General features: G+C 48.7%; 1 protein-coding gene and 1 pseudogene across 2 annotated transcripts in view; one reads left to right on the top strand and one right to left on the bottom strand.

The window, feature by feature from the left end:
- Positions 1-19,768, bottom strand: part of LOC144953029 (uncharacterized) — an 89,383-nt pseudogene that overhangs the window by 25,456 nt on the left and 44,159 nt on the right. Inside the window, exon 5 of the transcript XR_013640741.1 lies at positions 11,280-11,735. The product of XR_013640741.1 is annotated as an uncharacterized LOC144953029 (transcript). The remainder of the gene's footprint in view (positions 1-11,279; positions 11,736-19,768) is intronic.
- Positions 7,641-19,768, top strand: part of LOC144953008 (uncharacterized) — a 455,753-nt gene continuing 443,625 nt past the window's right edge. Inside the window, exon 1 of the mRNA XM_078883512.1 lies at positions 7,641-7,676. The gene's annotated coding sequence lies outside the window, so the exon portion shown is untranslated. The remainder of the gene's footprint in view (positions 7,677-19,768) is intronic.

Below are 19,768 nucleotides of genomic sequence, written 5' to 3'. Positions count from 1 at the left end.
GTGTGGGAGCCGTTGCCCGAGGATTCCCCTCCACCGCGGGTCCGCGTAGCAGGCATGGTTAATTACGTACGCGCACACCCACACACAGCTCCACACGCGATACCCACTCTTGCGCCGCTCTGCGCCGCGCTGGCCGCTCACGTTACGATCGCGCACCTGGGGTACGCCGATTACGCACGCCGAGAGCTTACGCAAGTAACGAGCACACGTAAGCGGGGCACACGCCGACACAACGACTCAAGCCGCCGCCGCCGTGCGCGCGAGACAAACCGTACAACAATGCGCAGCCGATTACGCGCTCGAGCCACGGGGTTGGGGGTCAGGGGCCCACCGCCGCGCCGCACTTTACGCAAGTAACGAGCACACGCAAGCGGGGCACACGCCGACACAACGACTCAAGCCGCCGCCGCCGTGCGCGCGAGACAAACCGTACAACAATGCGCAGCCGATTACGCGCTCGAGCCGCGGGGTTGGGGGTCAGGGGCCCACCACCGCGCCGCACTTTACGCAAGTGTAGTAGGTTCGAATTAGGTGCACACACACGCAGCTTGGAGGCAACACTATTTATTAAACGGTAAGTAATATAACACTGTACATAAGGTGGTGACCACCTTCCTCAACTCACTAACACTCTGGAACACGACACAGACTGGACCAGGCAGGCAACGGCCTGCCTGGCCCAGGACGACGACTCGGGACTTGACGACCAATGATGTCTTCACTTTGGAGTACAGTACAACCAGCCTCGCTCAGCGTTCACACCACGCTTATATCTGGTTTGGCGTGGCTGGCTCCGCCCCGGCGTGGCTGGCTCTCTTCAGGCCATGCCTCCCTTCCCAGGACACGCCTCACTTCCCCCACCTCTGGGAGGGTCCGGATCCCTCCACCACGTGACCCCCCAAGCACCCCCTTGGGGCCCCCAGCCTTTGTACGGGCCGACACAGTAGTGACCTTTCTCTGTCACTACATCACCCCCCCCTGTATAAACACACAGCCGTCCCCGGCTGTAACACAACTGTGAAACATCGAAAAGGTGTGCCTCCGAACCAACAACATCAATAAATGACCGGCGACCGATAAGAAATACAATCACGTAATATATACAGAATCGACGAGGGTAAAAGGGAACCGCATAGAAAACGGGGAATTAACAACAAATATACATGAAAACTGGCTAACCCACTTACGCTCCAGCACAGCCCCCCCCCCCCCCCGTTAGAATCACGCATGCAATGACAGTCACCCGTTAGCACCCCCCCCGCCTTTCCGACGTGGCGTCACAACTAGTAGCACGCGTCGGCCATATCGGGGGGGGAATTTCCATGTTACCACCCCACCGCCTTTCCGACGCGGCGTCACAACCAGTAGCACGCGTCGGCCATATCGGGAGGGGGAATTTCCATGTTACCACCCCACCGCCTTTCCGACGCGGCGTCACAACCAGTAGCACACGTCGGCCATATCGGTGGGATTTTAACCCAGTCTCTCTCCAAGACTCGCATCGCAGCATATAGCTGTACCGACCGAGCTGAGACCCAGTCTCTCTCCAAGACTCGCATCGCAGCATATAGCTGTACCGACCGAGCTGAGACGACCCAGTCTCTCTCCAAGACTCGCATCGCAGCATATAGCTGTACCGACCGAGCTGAGACGACCCAGTCTCTCTCCAAGACTCGCATCGCAGCATATAGCTGTACCGACCGAGCTGAGACGAGCCAGTCTCTCTCGAAGACTCGCATCGCAGCATATAACTGTACCGACCGAGCTGAGACGACCCATCGTTCACTCATTGCACAACATGCACCCTAACAACTGAGGGATACAGTCCCAACGTAACAGGACAACTCCACCTGAACCTTACGAATCTCCAGCCCACTGTTTCAACGCACCTCCGAGTGTCTCACTCTCCGGGCCGTCAGGTCAAGCCATCAGACACAGCATGATGGGACCACACTCTCTGAGCCATGTGAGCGCACAGCCCACTTGGCTAGACAAGCCACGGAGTGTCTCGATCTCCGGGCTGTCAGGTCAAGCTGTCAGACAGCATGACGGGACCACACTCCCCGAGCCATGTGAGCGCACAGCCCACTAGGCTAGACAAGCCACGGAGTGTCTCGATCTCCGGGCTGTCAGGTCAAGCCATCAGCCATTGCATGACGGGACCACACTCTGAGCCCTGTGAGCGCACAGCCCACTAGGCTAGACATACCACAGAGTGTTTCAATCTCCGGGCTGTCAGGTCAAGCCGTCAGCCATTGCATGACGGGACCACACTCTCAGAGCCCTGTGAGCGCACAGCCCACTAGGCTAGACATACCACGGAGTGTTTCAATCTCCGGGCTGTCAGGTCAAGCCGTCAGCCATTGCATGACGGGACCACACTCTCCGAGCCATGTGAGCGCACAGCCCACTAGGCTAGACATGCCACGGAGTGTTTCAATCTCCGGGCTGTCAGGTCAAGCCGTCAGCCATTGCATGACGGGACCACAACGTTCATGTTAGACACGCAACACTCACTGGGCCATCCTGGTCAGGACCTGCGCCCCAAGATAGGTGACAGCCAGCAGCACAATTACAAATCCCTGGCAGCATGTCACCATCGCAATTTAACACCATCACAACACATACAATTTGAATTATGATCCCCCACAGAACTGATCCAATGCCGAACAGGTACGCACAATTTGTGACGATCCCGAATATTCAATGGTCACAACAATACACCTCACATCCCGTATCCGTACACATCATCTCCGAGACTCGCATTGCAGCATGCAGCTGTACCAACCGAGTGGAGAGAGCAACGCAATTTGACGGCAATTAACGGAAACGCACCCCCGATCCATATAGAACACAAGGAGCATTCCCGCACAAAAGACATCATCTGTGCAACAACGGACAGGAACCAACCAGCGAGTTTGAAACAAACCGAACCTGTCATTTCTAAATCCCCTTCAACATTAACCATGGGACTCAGGGCATTCGAATTTTGAGAGCAAAAAAACTATACACAAACCCCAAGAATCGCCGAATTGATTAATACAGTATATGCAGTATACGAAGTTCGTACAGTAAATCGTTTGGCGCAATGCTCCATCCAGTCCCCACATGGCAACACACACAATCAATACTCCAGACAATCCGTACATAGTAAACAATCACAAGCAAGTACCCAACATTCCATACACTGTTAACAATTCCAAGCAAAGCTCCATACGGTCTGTACCTTGGCAACAATGACGATCAAAGTTTCTTACAGTTACACGTGGCAATCACGAGCGAAACTCCATACAGTATACACAATAACAACGGCGATTTCGCAACAAAACGATGTAACAACACGAGTCATTAACACGGCAACATACAGGATATCAACGGAGCTCGGGACACCAACACGAATTAATCATTAACTACACCCAGAAGATACCGATCTCGACGCCGTATTTAACAACAACACTTGTTACAAGCAGAAACCCCCCATGGTCGCCGCGTCAATTTATCACGCACACAACCGGACGAACACGCTCCGCAACCTAGCGAGTAAAAAAAAACACCCGCGATCGCAACCCGGCGCACGCAAGATGGGTGAAGTTATTATTTTTCTTGGGGACGGGTGCTTGTCATGTGACGACTCGCCTGGCAACCTTTAAATAGCGGAGCGCGGCAAGGTGGAGCACGGGGACGCCCCAAAGAATCTTGCATGATGAATACGGCCTGCTCTTGCGAACCCATCCACCCTCTCGTGCTCGAGCAGAAGACGGGGGCGCCACCCGAACGTGTGGAACTCCCCCTTCGCAGGCGTTGATGTCGGCGGGAGCGGCATTTCAGCAGCAGGAGCGGCGTTCCCGCCGCCGAAATGGCGGGAGCGGCGCTTTGGCGGGAACCGCGCCCCGACCAGCCGCCGAAATGGCGGGAACCGCGTGGCCCGCATGGCCGGGCCTCCCCTGCCAGCCCCCGCAGCGACGATGGTGTCCTCTCCCCGCGGCTCCGTCGCTCCATTCCCGATGGCGGCGAAGCAGCAGTGTGGTGCCAGTCCCGCCGCTCCGCGTGCAGCGCCATCTCTCTCTCTCTCTGTCACCGGGGCTGCCATCCCCGGGCTGTCCGAAGGATGGTCGTCACACCGTCCCCGTTGTACAAAGGCGTCCAGGTGAGTTGTATATTTGTTTTTCGTGTGCCCATTTTACTTCCCTAGGATAACACCTAGCAATATTTATTTTTCCAACTTCTGACGCCAAATGTAGTAGGTTCGAATTAGGTGCACACACACGCAGCTTGGAGGCAACACTATTTATTAAACGGTAAGTAATATAACACTGTACATAAGGTGGTGACCACCTTCCTCAACTCACTAACACTCTGGAACACGACACAGACTGGACCAGGCAGGCAACGGCCTGCCTGGCCCAGGACGACGACTCGGGACTTGACGACCAATGATGTCTTCACTTTGGAGTACAGTACAACCAGCCTCGCTCAGCGTTCACACCACGCTTATATCTGGTTTGGCGTGGCTGGCTCAGCCCCGGCGTGGCTGGCTCTCTTCAGGCCATGCCTCCCTTCCCAGGACACGCCTCACTTCCCCCACCTCTGGGAGGGTCCGGATCCCTCCACCACGTGACCCCCCAGGCACCCCCTTGGGGCCCCCAGCCTTCGTACGGGCCGACACAGTAGTGACCTTTCTCTGTCACTACACAAGTAACGAGCACACGCATGCTCGCACAAAGCTAACAGCTTCTCTGCGCACCGCGGTTTCGCACACGCGAGCGGGGCGCACGCCGACACGACGACTCGTCCCCTCCCGCACTCGCGCGTGCACGTCAACACAAGTATCGTACAAGGACGATTCTCCTCTCACACGGTTGCGTAGGCACGCCAACACACAAAAGTGCTCTCCCCGGGCGTTAACACACACACCTCCGTACCCGCACAATCGTACAGAGACCACGGCCTTTACGCATACAACGACCACACACCCGCTAATGCAGTGCACGCTAATACCACGTTCAAAAACACCCAACAACACGGTTTTGTTACTACGCTCGAGATTTTATTAGCCCTTGTTAACCCACCGAGCCACCCGTGTGTGTGTGCGGGCCAGCAAGGCGCTTCTAACCCACTCTCTGGTGGCGTGCAGCCCTATTCTATGCTGCGCTCTCTGTTAAACCGCTTTCCTACTCGTCCTTACCCCGAACTAACCCTCTCCTACGGATCCTACTCTCCGCTCTGAGGTGTTGTAAGGCGCGTAATACGATACCGTCTGTAGTTCTTGGTGACCTTGCGGCGCTCAGATCGTCCTGCAGACAATCTAGCGGCTCGCCCGATGACTCCCTCGTCGCTGACTCCGTGTCAAAACTCCAGAAGAAGAGAGTTCCCTACTGCCCCTGCGTTTTCTTTTAAACTATTCACATCAAAGGCTAGGCGCCCCCGTCCCGACCGCCTTGGTCTCTCGACCAATCCTGAGCCTAGGATTTCCCGCTCTTTTGCGATCCCGCCGGCCTTTGACCTTTCGACCAATCAGTCGCCCCGGGTCCTGATCCCAGCTATCTGCCCTGCTGACCCGTGTTTGTGTTTGTATGCGTTTCTAACTGCGGGGCTCTCTGAGCTCGCCGTGGTCGTGCGATCTCAAATCTGCCCACGGCGCCGCAGTGTTACTTGGCCTGGGAAGGGTCCTGTCCAATTCCCTGGCCCTGAGAAACCGTGGGGTAACCCCCCGAGGGGGCCCTCGGGTGAAAACTCAGGGTAGGTGACCCGACCACGAGGCCCTACGTGGGTGCGGGTGCGTGCTTATGTGGGGGGGGTGATGGGGGGCAGTGCGGTGGTGGAAGCCGGGCGGCTCCCTGGCTCGGCAGAGCGGCCCCGTCGCTGTGGCACCACAGGTACACTGTGTGTGTACAGTGGGTGGTCCGAATCAGTCGGGCGGCATTCTTTTCATGGCTGCGCTATGCTGTGTGGAAGCTACCTGGTCTGTCGCTCCGCATGAAGCTTCGGTTCTTCTCGGCCAGTTTTGCCCTCCCTTCTGTCGGCATGTGAAACGTGGACCCCTCTAAATGGAACATCTGCGCCAGTTAGAAACATTCAGGCTGTCATGCCTACACTCAGATTGAGGGAAGCCAAGTGGTAGCACATTATTGCAGAGGTTCAAGGTTCAAATCCGACAGGCACGTCTGGCTACTCCAGTAACATTTAACAAAATATGCACCGTCTGCTTAACAGTGGATGTAAAACATACGATTGTGTCATTCAAAACGCATAGGTCATTGCATGTTGGTGTCATGGTCAATATTTGGGCAATTCCAAACATTATCCAGAAATTACATAACGGAGATTACACATCAATCATCACCCCCTACTGACAGACTCATACCCACATGCAGGCGACAGCAGGGTCACCTTATGACACAGAGGCAGCTGCCACTTTAAGCTGCTCTTCGAGTGTCTGTGATGAGATATGAAACAACTAAGCTGCTAAGGCAATTAAGCAAGCACCATATCAATGCAAATATGAATATAACAGTGGAATACTTGGGAGCTTATTGGCTCTTGCTCCTGATTATTCATCTACCCAACCCACAGGTCAACAAATACTCGCCACTCTTACTCTGCTGGTTGATCCCAGGAATTTGAGTGGTCGAATTCACGTTCTTTTCATTAAAGGCCAATGACAAAGGTGAATCTATTGGAGCTTTAACACGTTCCTTCGGAGTGGGCAGGTAGGAACTTGGTTGGACAGCGCATTCGTGCACGACAGACAGATAAATAATCCCTGGTGGGCAGTGTGGAACCTGTTGTTCTTACCTGTATGTATAAAAGATAACTTGACTTTAGGTAGCCAGGCAGACAGCCCCCTTAACTATCGCCCCCCCCCCCTCTCTTAGGCCCCTCCCCTGACCCCCTTTCCCTTAGGCCCCTCCCCTGACCACCCTTCTGTTAGGCCCCTCCCCTGAGCACCCCCCCCCCCATATCCTTAGGCCCCTCCCCTGACCCCCCCTCAGGCTCCTCCGCTGACCCCCCCCTCAGGCCCCTCCCCTGAACCCCCCCTCAGGCCCCTCCCCTGAACCCCCCCCGCCCCCTCAGGTCCCTCTCATGACTCCCCCCTTCCTTAGGCCCCTTCCCTGACCCTCTTCCCTTAGGCACCTCCCCTCTCCGTACCCGGCAGTAGGTCTCCACCAATCAAAGAGCTGTGTGTATTATATATTTATTTATGCACGACAGACAGTCAGACAGACAGCTAAATAATCCCTGGTGGGCAGTGTGGAACATTGTTCCTCCCTGTATTAAGCTTACACATCTACCGGGTCTCTATTTGACTTTGTATCGTCTAAGACAGGGGTCGGCAACCTGCGGCTCCGGAGCCGCATGCGGCTCTTTTGAACCTTGACCGCGGCTCCGGGGCGGATGCTAGCGAGGGGAGGAGGCGCACTGTGACACCTGCTCTGGCATTGCCGCTGCTGACAGGTCGCCGCTCCGCTCCACACTGCCCGCCCGGTGACAGGCAATAACGTTGCCGTTGCTAGGTAACGCAAAACATGGCTGCCTCCATCAGCTCCGCTCCTCAGCTCCGCCTCGCCGCTAGTACAGTGCCTGGTGACGTCAGGCCGCCTGCGTGCGAGGGGAAGGAGTGACGGAGCCGGAGCCAGCCCTGCGCGGGAGTGAAGAACACACGCACACAAAAAAAGGTAACTTGTTAATTTAACGTTTATTTCTATGAGGAGTAATTCTGAGGGGTCAAACCAAAAAATAAAAAAGTGACAAAAAAGTTATTTTTATAATGACGAGGATGACATTGGGCCCTCATTATAAATTATTATTTACATCAGGCACTGATTATGATTTGTGGTACACTGGGGCCCTGATTAATTTTCTATGGCATTTTGGGGCATTGGTCATTTGGGGGCATTGGTCATTTTCTCTGGCACTTTGGGGCAGTAATTCGTTTTTTTATGGCACATTGGGGGCATTGTTATTGGCTGTGTAATGTGCTGTTCAATTGCATTCTTTTTTTTTGGTTGGAGTAGGTTGCAGGGAAAGGAAGGGGAGGGGGGTGGCTGGTGCTTGAGGGGGGGTGGGCATAGCAAATTTTGCTATGGGGCCCTGTGATTTCTAATTACGTTGCTGTTTTCGACCCCCCGGTAGGCCAGCCATGGATAAAGGCAAGAAGAGAAAATTTTCTGAAGAAAACAGAGTGTTTAATGATACATGGACAGAATCATTCGCATTCTCTACTGACGAGACTGGTTTACCAGTATGCTTAACATGTGGTGAGAAATTTGCAAACAACAAAAAGTCGAATATTGCAAGACATTTCCAGAATAAACACACAGCCTTTGCTGAAAAATATCCAGATGGAGATGAGAGACGAAAAGCCATTGCAGAACTTATGAGGAAGGTTAATATGAGCAAAAATAATTTCAAGAAGTGGGTGAAGACTGAAAATTCCACAACATATGCTAGTTTTGTGGCCGCTCAGGAAATAGTCAAGCACGGGAAGCCCTTCACAAATGGAGAGTATATAAAAGAAGCATTCATTAATATTTCGGAACATCTATACATGGACTTCAAAAACAAGAATGAAATTGTGCAGAAAATCAAAGACATGCCTCTCTCTGCGAAGACTGTCAAAGACAGAACCCTAAAAATGGCAGAAAACATTAGCAAACAGCAAATTCAAGACATTAATTCAGCTGTGGCGTACTCCATCGCCTGTGATGAGTCCAAAGATAAAGGTGATATTGAACAAATAGCGCTGTTCTGCCGATATGTGAACTCTTTTGGGCCACAGGAAGAACTGATTGAGCTGATACCACTAAAAGACCAAACAAGGGGTGAGGATATCTGTAAGGCTGTCCTGGACTTTTTAAGTGCTAAAAAAATAAACACCAACCACCTGGTCTCAGTGGCTACTGATGGGGCACCGAGCATGAGAGGAGCACAGAAGGGCTTTGTGGCTCTACTGCAGAAGGCGCTGGGTAGAACGCTGCTGTCATTTCATTGCATCCTGCACCAAGAGGCATTGTGTGCTCAAACAATTCCCCCGGAATGCACAAAAGTGATGGATGTGGTCATTCAGATTGTTAATAAGATAATGGCAAAGGGTTTAAACCACCGCCAGTTCCATTTGCTATTGGATGAGGTGGAAAGCATATATTCTGACCTCCTGCTCCACAACAAGGTCCGGTGGCTGTCCAGAGGCGAGGTGCTAAAACGCTTTGTCACATGTTTGGAAGAAGTAAAAACCTTCCTGGGCAGCAAAGAGCTCACCTTTGCTGAGCTGGAACAGCCAGAGTGGCTGGAAAAATTACATTTTATGGTAGAGATGACAGCACATCTAAACACGCTAAATACAACCCTTCAGGGGAAAGGAGGCACAGCCCTGCACATGCTGGAGGAGGTTTTGGCATTCGAGCGCAAGTTGACAGTGTTTGTCAAAGATTTACAGAGAGGTACACTGTCTCACTTTCCCTCTTTGAGAGAGTTCAAACAAAGTCATGATACGATAAATTTAGAATATTTAAAGTCTGCAATCACCACAATGCAAAGTTCGTTTGGGAAACGATTCTCTGAGTTCAGAGAGGAAAAAACGACATTATCCTTCCCTGTCACTCCCCTGGCGATCGATCCATCCCTATTGAATGACTGCATTTGCAGGTGTAAGTCAACCTGATCTTGAGATGGAACTGGCCGATATAGCCGACAAAGATATATGGGTGTCCAAGTTCAAATGCTTGACCGCTACTCTTGAGGATGTTGCCCGTCAGAAGGCCATTCTGGCTCAGAATCATAAATGGAGTGATATTGAAAACCTTCCCAAACAGGACAAACTTGTATTCGAAACATGGAATGCCATCCCCAACACTTATATAAACATGAAAAAGTATGCATTTGGAGTCCTGTCGATCTTCGGCTCCACATATGTATGTGAGCAGGTCTTCTCCAACATGAACTATATTAAAAACAAACATCGATCACGCCTCACAGATGACAGCTTGCAAGCCTGTGTGAAAATGAAGGTGACGTCTTACAGCCCTGATGTGCAGACACTGTGCACTGAGGTTCAGGAGCAAAAATCCCATTAACCAGGTAATTTAGCTATTAATTTGCAAAAATATATTTTACATTGTTAAGTGAAAAAGTACTTTTTTTATTCAGATTGACAGCTGACTGCACGATCCTGTATATAGCAATAAGGTAAGAAACAATATATGCAGTGTTATATTTGTGTAATGCGGGCGAAAGCGACCTTCCGGATGTGACGTCACGGGGGGTGGAGCCATGTGACGTGGGTGGAAGGTTCGGGTCCTTAAGCGGGTAAACCGGAAGGGGAAGTCAGTCGGGGTGTGAGCGGAAAAGAGTGAGGCCACGCGGGCGAGTGAGAAGAGGGGGGGGCACCGACGGCCATCGGGAGCCAACCCCGAAGACAGGAGGAAGCTACGGAGTGGTGTGCAGCTGCGGAGAAGACAGCCAGAAGGGCTGCGTGTTAGAGGCAGCGGTGTGGCTGCCAGGTGTGGCGGGAGAGAAGAGGGAGAGACAGCACGAGGCTGTCAGAGCTGCAGAGAGGACGGAGGAGAGAGGAGTTGCAGCGAGTACAGCCAAGGAGGGCTGTGTGAGAGTAACAGCAGCGGGGCTGCTGTTGTGGATCGGGCCGACATCGGAGTCAGCACCGTGGAGAAGCGACAGAGTAGAGACAGCCGTGTGGGAATACAGTACGAACCGAATAAAGGACACTGAGCCAGACATCGTGGTCCACTCGTTTATTACATTTGTTTTAAATGTTGCAATGGTTTTGCGGCTCCCAGTTTATTTTTTCCTTCGGAAACGGGTCCAAGTGGCTCTTTATGTCTTAAAGGTTGCAGACCCCTGGTCTAAGAAGTCCACCCACACCTCCACTTCCACAAACTGCTGGGAGTTGCCTCGCTCTGCCTCACAGTCAGAATCCTCCTCCTGCTTCACGTTGCCTCCATCGATGTGAAGGTACGATTTTGGAGTTGAATCTTCATCTTCACAGTTTACTGTCACTTTTTCGCTCTTCACCATCACTTTCTCACATTTCACCTTCACTTCTTCGCTCTTCATCACTTCTTCACATTTCACCTTCATACCTTTAAAAGTGTCCAAGCTGGGATTCACTTCTGGTTTCATGAGGGATGGGCTCATTGCAGCACTTTGACTTTCACAAGCCGATTTCAGGCTCCACTCCTTGGGGATCTTCTGATGAGTGTATGTCCTCTGGTGATGTTTAAGACTTGATGACTGTGCAAACGCCTTCTCACACAGAGTGCAACTGAAGGGTTTCTCTCCCGTGTGTATTCTCTGGTGGTTTTTAAGATGTTGTAATTGTGCAAACGCTTTCCCACACAGAGTGCAACTGAAGGGTTTCTCTCCCGTGTGTGTTCTCTGGTGTAATACAAGAGCAGATGAATATGAAAACGCGTTACCGCACAAACTACACTTGAAGGGTTTCTCTCCCGTGTGTGTTCTCTGGTGGTTCCTTAGAACTGTTGGATCTGAAAATGCCTTGTCACACACAGTGCACCTGAAGGGTTTCTCTCCCGTGTGTGTTCTCTGGTGTATTTTAAGATGTTGTGAATGTGCAAACGCCTTCTCGCACAGACTGCAACTGAAGGGTTTCTCTCCCGTGTGTGTTCTCTGGTGTATTTTAAGATGTTGTGAATGTGCAAACGCCTTCTCGCACAGAGTGCAACTGAAGGGTTTCTCTCCTGTGTGAGTTCTCTGGTGCTGTGTCAGATGTCCAACATGATCCGTGCTGCCTTTGCTCCATCAAACCAAATCTGCAGAGGAAGTGTCAGAGGAAGCGTCAGCTGCAGACAGAAAAAAAATAATATCCAGACCATCTACGTCAGTATCGAGGCACAAAGGAATGCATATAAACAGTCACACATGACTTGCACGTCTATACTCACTCATATATTCATGATAGAGTGAAAAAGATTCCAAAATTCATCACACGGGCACACAATGAGAGGGCAAATGGTCAGCCTGGAAGCCCTAGTATCTTCAAAATGAATGTTAACCTAAAACTCCAAGCACACAATTTCGGTTGTCTGGCTACAAAATATTTATGAAAGCAAAATTCAGCTAACATAGCAAAGGGTGTTGAAAATAATACTATTTGTATTATGCAGAAATGCATAAATTAATGTTCAATCACAACTTAAAGGTGTGAAGCCAGGCTCCGATTTCCTTGAATGCTGGGATGAACAGATCTAATTTCAGCTACATATGTGCTGTGTTAATTTCCTGTTTCCATTCTCGTAAAAAGTTCCGGAGGAAAACAAAAATAAACTATTGTTTTGATTTAACCTCCGTGTTCAATCGAGTTAATATACTTTACTGCAAATACAAACTTGACACTGTAACACACACTGGCATGGTAAAAAGGTGGTGGTGTGTTCAGAACCATGCCTGGCCACCTTCATATGCTCCGTATTAATGCTTCCCCACAATAAGTTAGGTTTTCACGAATCAATCATGTTTGTTGTCGGCGATAATCAAACTTTAATTGTGATAACACTATGTAACACAATATTTGTTCCTGGGTACTAAGTGTTATTTTTTTATTGCTTATGCCTAAGAGTCTAGAAAATGGCTATTATTCCCCACAAACTTTGCTTTTGTGACCATAATTTTATGTTAACGAAAATAACAAATTCACCTGTTTTCTCATTGAAAAGAGGTACATTTCTAAATATCAATGTCCTGGTCACAAAAGCAAAGTTTGTGGGGAATAATAGCCATTTTTGTACTTTAGAGGCAAAAGCAATTAGGAAATAACACATACTAACCAGGAACAAAACATATTTTTTCTTACACAGTGGAATAACTGTGCCACTGCTCCCCACATAGATAAACTTTTTACATACACATATATTTCACATGAATGCCATGTAAGTGTAGATCACTTGTCAGCAGGTCATTGGAATGATCCAGGTGTCAAGGGATGAATGACTGAGATGTTTGACAGATGCACCAGCTGTGCTTCACACTGTCTTGCTGCATTTTAGGCACCCGGCGTTCCACCCATTCATGTGAGCGTTACTCCTCCGATCTCACTGTTGTTGCAGAGCAAATATCTCCAACTGCCCCGCAGCATATATCACGGGCCTCCTCCACAGAGGCTGATCATGACACTCCTGGTACCAGTCATCAGCAGGTGTGATCAACTTCACATCCTCCAATCTCTTCTCAAGCCAATGCCATGCCTGTTTAGCTCGTAACACCTGGACTAACAGAAGATGCTTGAGCATGCTGTGTGTTTATGCGGGATTCATGATCCAACCAATGCAGCTTGGCCTCCCAAAGAAACTCGCTGATTATATTCTGGACTGATATTTTAAGGATCTGTAAGGTTCTAATACAATCTTGTTTGGTTCAATAGAGGGGATCATAGGCTGGCCAGTCTTAATTATAAGCCAGAACAGATGGTCCTTTAAGTAAGTTAATATTTTGCATCCACAGAGAAAGGAGTAATATCTGTGGCCAAGAAGACTCACAGCTTTGTTTGTTCGTTTATTTCTAAATCCTATTGTCTTGGTGAGGGTTGTAGCGGCAGCACATTTAGTAGGGCAGTCCAGACTTCCCTTTCCCTGGCGACAGACTCTGGATCTTCCTGGGGAATTCCCAGGCATTCCCAAATCAGCCAAGCGACATATTCCCACCAGCATGTACTTGCCTTGGCCCCGGGGACTTCCCTCAGTGGGACGTGCCCGATAGAGTTCCAGGGGCAGTCTATTGGGGGGCCTCGTTACAGATATTGTATATTGATATCACTCGTGGAATGAGGCCTGGTGGCTCGGTGACCCACGTAACTCATTTGGACCCAGCTTGGAATGGCTACGTGGCACCGTCCTGTGCGCCCACCATCCACAGTACAAAGAGTGAGAGGCGGGTGCGATGCCAGTATGGCAGGGAGAGGGATGGTCTCAGACAGACTAGACCTTGGTGATGGACACTCACAGCTTTGTATGGCGCAAAAGTCCAGGCAGCTTCCACACAGTGTTACACAGTCTAATGAAAGAATGCTGCTAGACAAATTTAAAGTGAGACTTTGGCTGCCAAACCAGAGCTGGTCGTGAACACATTAACCAGGCATGGGAGCTCCTCCACCACATGTAGAACTGCCTGATTACTCTTTGGTTCTTTCGGTTAAGTCACGTCTAAAGATAAAATAATAAATTAAATAGCATATTACGACGTTTCGATTGCAACACAAGCAATCATCACAGACAGCGGTAAGCAAGATGACGACGTGGTACGGTACGCAAGCTCCAAAATTAAGATTGAACCACTTCTTCGGGGAAAATTTAAGCTCATCTTTTTTCTCTCTCTCAGGCTATTTGTTCTCTCTGCCTGTGTCCTCTCTTTGGAATTTTCACACTTAAATTCGAACTTAGCAATCTTTGAAATACGTAATCAACCGGGCTATGCGTTAATTGTGTGTTGACCGACTCTGTGTTGTGATTACATTACATTTCGATATTTTACTAGGTTATTGCGTGCCGTGCCGCGTCGTCATCTTACTTGCAGCATCACGTTGTCGTCCACTCATTGATATGCTAATTTTTCTCTGCCCCCTCCCTCTCTCCGCCCCCGCCCCCCTCTCTATATATAAGGCCCCGTCACAGAAACGACCTCTCTCTTTGTGCCGATATGTGTTCTCTCTCTGTGTGTCCTTGTGATGTCTGTCTGCTTGTATGTCTGTCTATAGTTTTCTAGTTAGATTTTTGTTGCTCTTTCTTATATGCCTGATGATGATTGCTTGTGTTGCAATCGAAACGTCGTAATATGCTATTATTTAATTTATTATTTTATCTTTAGACGTGACTTAACCGAAAGAACCAAAGAATAATTCCTGCAGTCACGAAAGCTCCAAAATTAAGATTGCCTGATTACTCATGGAGAGTTGAGCAGGTACAGTGTTGTATGACATGAAATTCCCCGGCAGGTGATTTATTTTGGTGGAACATACGCAAGGCCACCTTTCATGATGGAATTATCCAGGCACAGAACAAGATTATCTAACCCCATCTCATTAAGTAGCCATTTCCAGATCATCAGCAGATATAACATGGTTGACCAAGGAACGATCCCTTAACTATAACCAGGCATCGATGCGCGTATCATTTTAACCGTAACCAATGCTATTTATTTCTATGGCCATTGAGAGCTTCTCAAACGACATAATTATTTAAGATGCTCTGTAATGTAATGCATGGGGCCAGAGTGAATTTCTGTCACAAGCCAAGTTGAACAGGAAATGACTCCGACTCCTGGTCACGCAGCTTTAGACGGGCTTTCCCAAAATCATCAAAGAATGTGAGCAGAGGCAGAGACGTAAAAAACAAAGAACCCAAAGCCCCAAGCCTCTATATGGTACTACATGCCTTAATTACATCAATAAAGCAGAGATATAGTTTCTGCTGAAAATCGGCACTCCTCAGCCCCTTGAATATCAGAGGTTACGATCTGGGAAAGTGCATCGCAAAGCCAAAAGTGCGATATTCAATACTTAAGCCTTACCTAAATAATGGCATGAGGTAAAAGGAAAATTAAAAAACTAAACAATTATAATTAACATTGAGAAACCATACACAAGACAAAATATGGGAAAAATCTATATAAATAAAGCAAACTTTGTTGAACGTTTTTTTATGGAACCAAATTGTGCCAACAACACCAGATGGCAAAAATCCCACATTGTCTATCCTGAAGCTCTCCAAGGGCAACGTATTTAAAAGCTGTCCTCATTATGAAACAAACAAGCCCTGCTATTGTATAACACAACCACAAAACCGTGACAATATACACATTTACAGACTTCATTGGCAGAATTAAATTATTCTAATAAAGACAGCATGGCAAGACATTACTTTTATTGTTTGATTACCGAGACCTGGGCTTAGCCGGGAAACTTAGTTATTACTGGATACTATACTTCCGATAAAGTTTGTGCGTGAGTGGGGAGCGGTAGTGCAACGGTTAGCGTGCTGCGCTATGAACCCAGCGAGCCAAATTGTATTCCCACAGAGCAAAGCCACAACATTTGGCTGTCGTCTGATGAAGCTGGTTGGAATTAGTGTCAAAACGTTGTACTCAGATTGTAAATGTTGTGGCTTGGCTCAACACACCGATGTGCTGTACTAGTACACTACACTATACACTACACACTACTATACACTACAGTATTATACACTACACACTAGTGCTGTACTAGTGACGCATTGGCCACGTTCTGTTTACGTGACAAACCCCTTATTAATTGGATGTATCGGGTGGTAGCGGGGTGAACGACACATTTATTTATTTACGCGATCTCACACAAACAAACCTGTATTATGGCTGTATATTTGGAGTTTGCGTGTCCCTCTCTCTCCGTGGTGGCGTGGATGCTCCTCCAGATCCTGCGGTTTTCCCTGCACATTTAGAGTCAACATCACCACGCGTTTAGAGTATTTGACCGATAAACATTTCCACACGTAAAATTTCGATTTAAAGCTTTCGTGACTGCAGGGATTCATCTTCTTGGTTCTTTCGGTAAAGTCACGTAGAAGGGAAGTAATAAAATAATCAAAATAAAACATAATAAAATAATTATCACGACGTTTCGACCGCAACGCAAGCACCCGTCAGGTGAAAACCAGGTCTGTCGACACCTGGTTTTCACCTGAGGACGGCTGCTTGCGTTGTGGCCGAAACGTCGTGAGAATTATTTTATTATGTTTTATTTTGATTATTTTATTACTTCCCTTCTACGTGACTTTACCGAAAGAACCAAGACGATTTCCACACGATGATAAGCCCACTGTGTTGTGGGCAGGTCGCTTCTGAAAACGAGCGGTGTAGCTCAAGTGGCCTATGCCTGGTAAAATAAAAAAAAAACGTAGAAATATTGAAAGTAAAAACAAAGTTTCAAAGTAGTGAGCCAGGTGAAGACAAATGAAACTTAAGCAGAGAATTAAAGCAAATGCAATCAGGCGAGGGCAGGAGGCAAGGCCCCGCATGGCTAGGCCCCGCTTTGTAATGTTCCAACCTGGACATCGATTCCGTACTCGCTGCTACTCAATTGATATCCCTACGAGGGAGGAGCCAGGCTCTACCTGAGTTCACAACAACAACCACCACCACCACAACAACCGCCACGATGTAAACTTCTCACCAGCGAGCGTGCGCGAAGCAGAAGCGACCTGGTAACTCGTGACGTCATGCGGCAGCAGGTGACATGACGTCACGTGCGGGGTTCACACAATCCCCTCCCCCAACCAGCAGCAGGGTAACTGAATACAGTATATTATAGTAATAGGTTTTTACCCTTTTAAACTGGTACAAAACTGACACCTTTATACAAGGCATCATGTTTGCAATAACCACAACACAAGTAGTCAAAAATGCAAACAAAAAAAGCAACTCTGATAATGATAATATGCACTGTCCTTGAAGTTGATTGGTCCACACCCGAGACGGCTTTCTCTGATACTGCACTGTGTTTGAGTAGTACGCCTTCTGGTGTCATCTGGTTCTATGGCTCCCTCTCTTGAACAGAGACCCATTGGGTGCGTGAGCTCAACAATAACGTGAACATTGTGTGTGGACACTGTTTGTTGGCGCAGTCGGGGGCACAGGTGGTGCATTGGCCAGTCATCTCAGTCAGTCGACCCATGACACCTGGATCTGCCCCGTGCACATAGCCTAGCACAGGGGTCGGCAACCTGCGGCTCCGGAGCCGCATGCGGCTCTTTTGAACCTTGACCGCGGCTCCGGGGCGGATGCTAGCGAGGGGAGGAGGCGCACTGTGACACCTGCTCTGGCGTTGCCGCTGCTGACAGGTCGCCGCTCCGCTCCACACTGCCCGCCCGGTGACAGGCAATAACGTTGCCGTTGCTTTGTCACATGTTTGGAAGAAGTAAAAACCTTCCTGGGCAGCAAAGAGCTCACCTTTGCTGAGCTGGAACAGCCAGAGTGGCTGGAAAAATTACATTTTATGGTAGACATGACAGCACATCTAAACACGCTAAATACAACCCTTCAGGGGAAAGGAGGCACAGCCCTGCACATGCTGGAGGAGGTTTTGGCATTCGAGCGCAAGTTGACAGTGTTTGTCAAAGATTTACAGAGAGGTACACTGTCTCACTTTCCCTCTTTGAGAGAGTTCAAACAAAGTCATGATACGATAAATTTGGAATATTTCAAGTCTGCAATCACCACAATGCAAAGTTCGTTTGGGAAACGATTCTGTGAGTTCAGAGAGGAAAAAACGACATTATCCTTCCCTGTCACTCCCCTGGCGATCGATCCATCCCTATTGAATATGACTGCATTTGCAGGTGTAAGTCAACCTGATCTTGAGATGGAACTGGCCGATATAGCCGACAAAGATATATGGGTGTCCAAGTTCAAATGCTTGACCGCTACTCTTGAGGATGTTGCCCGTCAGAAGGCCATTCTGGCTCAGAATCATAAATGGAGTGATATTGAAAACCTTCCCAAACAGGACAAACTTGTATTCGAAACATGGAATGCCATCCCCAACACTTATATAAACATGAAAAAGTATGCATTTGGAGTCCTGTCGATCTTCGGCTCCACATATGTATGTGAGCAGGTCTTCTCCAACATGAACTATATTAAAAACAAACATCGATCACGCCTCACAGATGACAGCTTGCAAGCCTGTGTGAAAATGAAGGTGACGTCTTACAGCCCTGATGTGCAGACACTGTGCACTGAGGTTCAGGAGCAAAAATCCCATTAACCAGGTAATTTAGCTATTAATTTGCAAAAATATATTTTACATTGTTAAGTGAAAAAGTCCTTTTTTTATTCAGATTGACAGCTGACTGCACGATCCTGTATATAGCAATAAGGTAAGAAACAATATATGCAGTGTTCTATTTGTTTTAAATGTTGCAATGGTTTTGCGGCTCCCAGTTTATTTTTTCCTTCGGAAACGGGTCCAAGTGGCTCTTTATGTCTTAAAGGTTGCAGACCCCTGGCCTAGCATAAGCGCCGTGGTGACGTCACCGCCACTTAGTGGCGAATGGCGGTTGTTGTTACTTTGTGTGTATACACTGTGCGTGTACAGACTGTTTGTATACTGTGTGGGTAAACTGTGTGTACGCTGTGTACATGGTGTGTGTAGACATTGTGGGTACACTGCGTGTGTACAGTGTGTGGGTGGTCTGAATCAGTCGGGCGGCATTATCTTCTCATCGGCTGCGCTATGCTGTGTGGAAGCTACCTGGTATGTTGCTCCGCAAGAAGCTACGGTTCTTCTCGGCCAGTTTTGCCCTCCCTTCTGTAGGCATGTGAAACGTGGACCCCTCTAAATGGAACATCTGCGCCAGTTCGAAACATTGAGGCCGTCATGCTAACACTCAGATTGAGGGAAGCCAAGTGGTCGCACATTCTCTATTTATTGCAGAGGTTCAAGGTTCAAATCCGACAGGCACGTCTGGCTACTCCAGTAACATTTAACAAAATATGCACCGTCTGCTTAACAGTGGATGTAAAACATACGATTGTGTCATTCAAAACGCATAGGTCATTGCATGTTGGTGTCATGGTCAATATTTGGGCAATTTCAAACATGATCCAGAAATTACATAATGAAGATTACACATCAATCATTACCCCCTACTGACAGACTCATGCCCACATGCAGGTGACAGCAGTGTCACCTTATGACACAGAGGCAGCTACCACTTGAAGGTGCTCTTCGAGTGTTTGTGATGAGATATGAAACTGAGTTGCTGAGGCA

The sequence above is a fragment of the Lampetra fluviatilis genome, chromosome 71, assembly GCF_964198595.1.
Source record: "Lampetra fluviatilis chromosome 71, kcLamFluv1.1, whole genome shotgun sequence".
Classification (NCBI taxonomy): Eukaryota; Metazoa; Chordata; class Hyperoartia; order Petromyzontiformes; family Petromyzontidae; genus Lampetra; species Lampetra fluviatilis.
Note: the sequence above shows the minus strand (reverse complement) of the source record. Positions and strands in the feature narration are given on the sequence as shown.